This window comes from Amphiura filiformis, unplaced genomic scaffold, assembly GCF_039555335.1.
Source record: "Amphiura filiformis unplaced genomic scaffold, Afil_fr2py scaffold_26, whole genome shotgun sequence".
Classification (NCBI taxonomy): Eukaryota; Metazoa; Echinodermata; class Ophiuroidea; order Amphilepidida; family Amphiuridae; genus Amphiura; species Amphiura filiformis.
Genome location: NW_027305490.1, coordinates 1,081,873 through 1,091,189, shown reverse-complemented (window position 1 = coordinate 1,091,189; position 9,317 = coordinate 1,081,873).

The following is a 9,317-nucleotide window of genomic DNA, read 5'->3' as shown; positions in this document are numbered from 1 at the left end:
TGACGTCATACCATCCAACAAAGGATCGATTGGCAGACACCATTGAGAAAGGCAACAGATGGATTGCGAAACTGTGTGGAAAACGTGAGTTTTTTCTTGGAATTATACTATGAAAAATTTTGAAATCTAAAAAAGTTACACTTCATTTTTTAAGACAAGAAAAGTCTCATGTCAATCATGTTGAAATTGTGGCCATCTGTGGACTCAACCTTCTATTCTTAATTGATAACCATGTCTTTCCGCTGTGAGAGTTTCATAATAGAGACATCCGTGCTTGAAATTACCTATTTCTGTGATATAGAGAACTAGTGGATTGAACCGTATCGAGGTAAGAGGAAGAGAAGTAGTGGAGTGGAATAAAGGAGCTTCATGAAAGGGAGAGACGCTTGTTTATCAACGAGCTCTGCAGAGGATAGCATGCCAGCAGGGCCTTCACTAGATCAGGCAAACGTACATACCAAATGACAAAGAAAGAACACAAACATACCCTGTCCTCCCTGGTGAAAGAAATATCACGTACAGATTTCGGTAGGCCTTACCCTAATACAGCAGGGTCCAACAAGTTAGATGTCTAGGCTGGGACACAGGCATAGAAGTGGACATCAGATGGAACGAGCTCCTCCACTCATGGTCACCAGAAATGCTGAAGTTCTACCTGCACACAATAAAAGACACCCTACCTACAGCCAACCAGAAAAACTAGAGCTCTATGTGGCTGCAATAATTGCACGATGATGCATTAAATCCATAATGTGTGATTTGCTCCACAGCAACGCCCTCAATTTTTTTTTTGGATTTCTACTTTTTGCACCATTGTAATGGCTATTGGTGTATGTAAATGCCCCGTGAGAAAGACTAAGCCTGAAGTGCTTTAATTACAGTAAAATTTAACATTTATAATAAATCCGGGTATCACCGGATTTATTCTGAGCTCACCGATCGAGTGCTAATAAATACATCGCCTGCTTGTGTATATTGAATCATTGAATCTGTGACGTACAGTATAAACTGTATGCATATCGCTATTCGCAGTACGTCTTGTTTGTACATCCCATTTGTGTTCACTCACAGTATATTTGTCAAATTATATTGTACTTTTGATTAAAGACTTAGATATTGTTAACTTAATTAATCAGTGTGTTTTGTTGTGCAAATAAACTTAATGTCAGAGGCAGAGCAACCGTTTAAAACGCTCAAATTCGCAGTACAATTCGCAGTGATAACTCACACCAATTTTGGCAGCCTCGACTTGGAATTGACTAGAATTTCTTGTCATCCATTTCCACGATTTATGACCACGTGCGTAAATGACAAGATGCGCGTTGAAACCTTTAACCTATAAAATTGCTAATGACAATTTACTTAATTTGAACCCCTTGAACAATTAACTTAATTTGAACTTAAACAAAAACAAAATTAGATGTCTTATTGAGGTGCGGAGCGTTACAAATTCTCCCTAATTTAGTATAGATAGCCTATAAGTAAAAAAAACAAACTCTTAAATTATGCGTGGGACATGGAATGTGCATGGGATGAAATGGCAGACATGCAGTGCTCGCTCGAAACGCATGATGGGCCTGATCAAGATTCATCTGTCACATGCCGTCATGAAATGTGCTAAATCAGTGCCGTTGAGGAACGACATTTTCTTTCTGAGCTGGAGTCGGTTACCACTCTTGTGTATATTATCCACTGCCGAGATATACAAACTCACCGTTAAGGTTATTGTGAATTAATAGTGTGGGTGATCCAAGTAATTGTATCTGTTGACAGACTTTGACATTTTAATTCTCTAGACAACAGACAAAAAAAATATCCAAAGTGATAACTTTCGATATACAGGAGTATGATACGCACAGCAATATGAATATCAAATTTTTAGTGCGTAGCAAGCACCGTAACATTTCTAAAATAAAAGAATTATTATTGTTAATACATTTCCCATCTGTTTTTGAGAATCTACCTCCATCGTCAAAGACAATGTACTTTTTAGTCTCCCTTGCTTTTTATCTAATTTCTCCCTTGCTTTTTATCTGATTTCTAAACTTCTGTGAAATGCATGAAAATGCCTCGAAAAAGTACCAAACCAATTCAACCGAACATGAAGACAATTCCTGAAATAATGAAATTGATGGTAAAATTATTACACCAAAAATCCTAGTTACCTAAACCCAGGAAATTTCCGGACAACTTACATCTCTAGTACAAAGATAATAACCACCAGCCCCCTTCTCTTAATCAACTACTGTTCACACAATCAAATCACACATCATGGAAGTTATTTAAAATTAAAATACATGGAGAATTGGAGATGATCTGCGTCCAGAAGAAAGTGAAGGCACACGGGCAGCCAAAAAGCTGGCAAATGACAGACACAGATCAACCCAATAGTTGCATTGACATTATAAATAACAAAATCATGAAGAGGAATCATTATTCATAAGAAAACAACACGTAATTAATTGTACACAGCAGGTGAAAAAAAAAGTGAAATCTCTAATATCAGGGAAAGAAAACAAACCGAAACAAAATCCACCCCTACACAAACAAGACAAAATATGGGACACTTAAACACATACTCGAAACAAACAAAAACAACAATCACAACACACAAAACAAACAAACAAAAACAAAAAGGATGGTGCAATGATGTGGCCTAAAAAGCAATAACAAAGAAAAACAAGTATTAAAGGGGAAACCAAATTAAGAGGCTTCAAGATCAAGGGTCCATTTCATAAAATGCTTAATAAGTTTCCCCTTGCTTTCAGCAATTTTATATTCGTGTTTCTCTTAATTTTAACCTAATTTTAAAAAGCAACCAAATTCGGCTGGGTTGTTAAAATTGACATCTGTTCAAATAAAATTTCAAACATAAAAAAAGAAAATTGATAAAACTATCATGTTCGGACAAATTGGTGACACCAACTATTGATTAAAAAGCATAATAATTCACCCCAAATCCTAAATCGCAAAATAAATGCACAAGTGTTTCAGGCATATCGTTGCAAAAATAACAGTTTGGTGAGTCAGCTGTACCAATAATAGGAAGAAATTTGTTGGTACAGATTTCCCTATGAAATAGTTTAAAATAGAAGGACCTCAACTGGGTTTCATTAGTACAATTAAAATTAGTACTTTGAATATCATTTCACTCCACTACATCCAAGATAATCGGTCCATTTATTTTCAAGCACAACTGCAGCACATTTCCTCAAAACATGTTACAACTTCGGAATACCCCCATGTGTAATAATTTTGCTATTCAATTAATACTTCAATTTAATGATATTTATCTAAAGAGTTCCTATCTTTTTCTGTATAGTATTTAATGGCATGAGGATTTGATCACGCTTGCAGGCTGATGTTGTACCCATGGGTCAAGTGCGTATTTATAAATACGTATAGTCGAAGGTAACTGCTAAAGGAATGGGTGACATAAAATGAAACACCTTTAATATGTATAAGAAAATCAGAACGCAATTGCCAGCGCAATTGAGACATACATTCCTACCCAAGCATTAATCTTTAATGACGCTATAATATACGACGTAATAATTTATCACTCGAGAAGGTGATTTATAAATAATGTGTACTGTCAAGGATTCTCGAGTACTAATATACTATAGGATAAGCCACTCGTTTGCGCAAATGAAGTCAGTCATTCGGCCTATGCGCGATAATGCATAATGTGATGGCATAGTACCATGTACGTGTATGAGTGTATTACCTGTGGAAGAGATGATGCAATGTTTACGTCATCGTTTCAAAAAAAATTAAATGGCGAAAAACGGCGAACATTTGGTCGAATCTTTCCATTACTATCATATTGTGAAAAACCAAATAGCTAAGGAGTTAGCTCAATATACTAGGAAAATATTATAACCGAGGACCCCATGACGAGACTGGCTAAATAAGCTGTATTTTTGCCGGAAAGGGTCCGAATAATTGGCAGTCGATGGGCGCCATCTTGGAAAAATTTGGTGTACTGAAAATGCCCAGCAACTGTCAATCAAATACGAACTTGTCAATTGAATATGGGATAAGTCTGTTCCACTCTAGCATAAGTACGCACAACGTTGTTGTGCGAACGTGCGTAAATTTTAGGCTAATGTGCCTGAGCGTTACCAGGACGTTACTAGGTGTACTGAAAAAGCCTAGCAACTGTCACTCAAACTGCCGATATGTCAATTAAACTGCCGTAAAGTGACTTCACTTTTTATACAGGGTTTGAATACGAGTGTCACGGCCCTGGTACTGTAAGCTGCTATTCGTGCACCCTGGGCAACTGGTCACCAAAGAGCAACTGGGTTTCATTTCATGCCCCTAGAATAAATTAGGCTGGAACACTCATCATCATAATATGTAGGAAAACTTGAGTCAAACCTCAGGAAGATCCTCGAGGAAGAGAAGAGGCTGGTTGCCCATTATAAATAACTTGAGTAATGTTACGTCTCATGGGAAGTCATTGACCGCGTGGACTCGGGCGTGAGATGTCCATGGTTTAGGAACTGGTAAGAATAGTGGCCTAAACACTAGTAACTGTTCACTGGCAACAGAGTGGCAGGGGTGCTAAGAAACTACCGGACGATTTTTTTGGTAGCTTTTAAAGGGCATATCTATTGCAAAAACAAGTTTAACTCCATTTGAAGAGAATAATTACTACATTACAAGTTGACACTCGTTGTCATTTTTTTTATTCGTATTTCTCCTGAGAAAAAGAGAAATTGTGTTGGTAAAATACTGCCTCGTACGGTCCTTCCCTCGTTCGAAGCGAAATTAATTTCCAATGCAGGAGACTAATGACGTCACAGTGAATGAAGAGTCATATTACATACACATGAGCCCTCGATATGAGCTCTTTTGATATTCAGTCATGTGTATAATGCGCGACCTTGTACCAATGACAGAGGGCGCTTTTTCAAAATGGCCGCCAAAAGCATTAAAATCCCATATAATGGCATTTAAATAGCAAATTGAAGCAATGGTTAGATTTTGTAATCTTATTTTATTTGCAAATATGGTGTAATATTGACTCAAGCCTACGTTTGTAAATGAAAAGCAATGATACAGTGCGCTTGTTAAACTTGTTAAAAACATGGCCGCCAAAATGCTGTTTAACTTCGGACTAAAACGTACTACAAATAGCTATATTTAAGTGGTTGATAGATTGATTGATTGATTGATTGATTGATTTGATTGATTTGATTGATTTGGATGCTATCTCTAAGTTTCTATGGTTAAGCGTGCCTCCGTGTGATGACAATTTTAAACCATTTGATATATCACCTATCAGGCCTGTTTACATCCGCAAAGTCCTTAACAGTAAGAGTTGCACTTCTGCACCTGGCCCCGATGGCATAATGTACGGTCATCTAAAGAAGTTACCATGCACTCACAGATTTATGGCCACCCTCTTCAACAAGATCCTCGAGACAGGGTGTCCACCCCAGAACTGGACAATGAGTTTTGTGAAGTTTATCCATAAAGATCCTGAATCAGATACAAATGATCCTGGTAACTTCAGAATGATAGCCCTTACAAGTGCCATTGGGAAACTTTACCACCTCCTCTTGGCTGGCAGATTTGACGTTTATATTTAAAAAAATTGGTCTGTTAGATATTGAGTTGCAGAAGGCATTTCTTAAGGGCCTCAATGGTACCCTTGAACATACTTTTGTTGTGTCTGAATTGATGCGCCATGCCAGACTGAACCATAGATCTATCTACTTGACCTGGCCTGATTTGATCTTAAAGGTGCTTTTGGTTCTATGCTACATTAACTCATTACCAGCACTCTCCATAGAAATAACTTTCCGCCGGAAATTATCAATTATATTGACAATATATACAACACTCTCAAAGGTAAGGTGGTAACCCCAAATTGGTCTTTCGAGGTGTTTGAGTTTAAGAGGGGGTTTTTCAAGGCGACCCCCTCTCACCGCTTATTTTTCTGTTTCTGCTTTAATCAAATTTTGGATTACATATATAAAAATCTGAGGAAAAACACGGTTATTATTTCAATAAAGACTCTAACCTTCGGCACATTGTGAATCCCTTCGTGGATGAATTCAACGTGGCGACAAGCAGACGTGATAGCCACCAACGCATTATAACAACATCAATTCAACCGTGTACATAATGGGCCTCACTTTGAAACCATCGAAGTGCAGATCATTGTCCATCGTCAGTGGTAGTTTTAAACCGCATCAATTCAAGATCGGTAATTCGAACATTGCGACAGTGATGGATGGGGATCATAAGTATTTAGGCGGAATTATTACCAAAGATGGAAAACCTGCTGACACCTACAATCGTACCCGGGGTCTGCTTGATCAAAAACTTCAGAACATTGACGCTGCAGTAATAAGGGACAAATATAAGTTTTCTATCTACGCCAAATACTTTCTGCCATCCATCCGTTATCACTTGACTGTGCACGAAATGAACGCATCTGACTTGGTAAAACTCGACTCACTGTGTCACAGTTATTTGCGGAAATGGCTTCATATACCAAAGGGGGGTACAATGTCAGCGCTTTATGCTTTGAACTCCGTAGCATATCACATATGTGTAAGGAGTGTCACGCATCTGCGTTTGTCATCTTAAACATTCTCAAGACCCTAGAGTCCAATAAAATGTCGGCATACGGCCTGAGGCACGAATACATTGGCAACTACCCAGCTCATCCAAAGTTACAAGCAAATCACTGAAAACTGCTAAATGAAATAACTGCATACAGAAATGTTGTTCTTAGGTCTTTGAGTTTTTTGAACAGCTTTGAAACAAAAACCAATTCAATCTTTTGGCGTTAATATTGTACACCACTGATCAGAAGGGCTTTTTACAAGCCTCTGAACAAGCCTGGTTTAGTATTTCCAACAACAATGGACATTTCTCCCTATATACTATGTTCCTAGCTACACGTTTTGAGAAGGTGATGGAAACCTAGTATATAGGAGAAATGTCCACTGATGGTGGATATACTATCTAAACTCCTCAAAAAAAGTTTAGAAACTTTAAAAAACGGCTGTATATCAGACATTTTTGCAATCGATCTCCATATTGTTTCATATCAGTGAAACCATTGTTCCTTCCTGTCAACAATGACACCTCATTAATTGTGACAATAACTTATTCCACGGCTGAGTAACTTTCTTTGAAAGACAGAGAGGTGTCAGAGAGAATTGTCTGCGCTCATCTTATTGCTTTGAATGAATGAAAAGTTGTTTGCAGTACATCATGTTGAATGAAAAGTGCTACATGTGGATTCAAATTGATCAACACAAGTCAATCTCTCTTGCTGGTGACTTCTTCATAGTGGTCATTTGCAAGAAAGTTCTAATCAAACATGGTTCGATTATCAGATCTGGATATGGCTCGAGCTATTGGACGTCAGATTCAGGCTTGCATACCTCAGAATCAAGTTGCGGCAACTTTTGGAGTTTCCCGTCAGTATGATCCTCGGGGTACGATCTCCAAGCTAAAAGCCAAGTTTCGTCAGACCGGAGATGTCAAAGACAGAGCCAGAAGTGGACGCCCAAGAAAAAACAACGGCTGCAGAAGACCGGCAGTACTTCAGACTGGCAGCACTTTAAAACCGTTTTCAATGAAACAGTGTGATATTCCTCATTCATGTTTACTGATGCAAATGGCGCAGACAATGGCAGATTTGGCACATTTTGTTTGAGACCTTCTTGTCTTTCAAAGACAATTACTCAACCATGGAATAAGTTTGGTGTCATTTTTGAAACGAAAGAACAATGTTTGTATTAATATGAAACAATATGGAAATGGGGTTCAACTATTTCTGATATAAAGATATAAATGACAAATGTGTCAAAATTAAAACAAGCAACCGATGCCTGTACTCTTTAGCTCTGATTTAAGACCTTATTTGTTGAAATTGGTTGAGAATTAAAGAAACGGTGATCCAAAACCTATTGTAGATACAAAATAAAAAGTTGCACTTTTGTGTTTTAATCAATGAAAGCACGACGCTAGTTTTTCGTGCTAATCAATGAAAGCCCGGCGCTACTTCTCTTGTTCGCGAACCCCGGTCCCCGCACTCCGTTCATCCGCGGGTATTCATGCTCGTCGAAAATTTCGCGAAATAAGGGGTGTTTTCAGATGAAGAAACGCGATTCACGAAACACACAAAAAAGGGGTGTTTTTTCAAACCATGTGTTCGCGAAATTGAAAAAAAAATGGTATTTTCATCGAGCAGCCTACGCGTTTCTGCCAGAAAAGAGTATATTAGAAATATTGTTCGCGTTTTAGGGAAAATAGGGGTATTTTCGAAGGGCAAATAATTCGCGAAATCGCTAAAAAAAGGGTGTTTTCCCTTAAAAACTTCGCGAAATGAGATGCAAAAGGGGGGTGTATTTAAAGTTCACCGACAAGCATGAATACTCGAGGATGCACGGAGTGCGGGGACCGGGTCGCGAACGCTTTGTGTACAAATCTATGAATGGCCAAGTGGTCCAAAAAACGCGTAAGATAAACGTGTAAGGTTACACGTGTAAGATTGCATCTTATACGCGTAAGATTGCTTCTTATACGTGTAAGAATGAAGCGGGATTTTAAATTGACGAATCACAGAGTAAGAAATCAGAAACAACCAATCATCTCACGCGTAACAAACTTCAACCAATAATATGTAAAGACGTTTTGTGATTTGTAACACCCACGACTTCTTATACGTGTAAGATTTGGATTTTAGTGATGGACGATATGTGATATTATTGGCGGCGTCCCGATGATAATGAGAGCACGTCACCAAAATTTAATTTATATTGAGTGTACAATGTACTGTATTTTATGACGAATCTCTGTCAGGAATTGTTCCGACTGTTGGTCCGTCATGGTCACATCCCGATTTATCTCACTTTTGACTACTTATCAGGTATCTGGAGTCAAATAATACTCATATCAATTAAATTTCAAGAGGTGATGGTAAAATAATCACGTTTGCGAAAACTACCGCGGTGCAGATCGATATCGAGGCTGAGATTATTCGACACTCGTCGTACCAGTCAAATCGGAATACCGTCCATCCCTAAGAAGCAATTCTTACGCGTATAAGAAATGATATGGTGAGATTTCATTGGTCGAAGATGAATACGCTTGAGATGATAGGGGTTTAAAGATGTGTTCTTTATATATGATTCGTCAATTTAAGCATCCCGCTAGATTCTAAGACGTATAAGATGCGATCTTACACGCATAAGATGCAATCTTACACGCATAAGATGCCATCTTACACGTGTAAGGTTACACGTATAATCTTACACGTTTTTGGTCCACTTGGCCATAGGGCA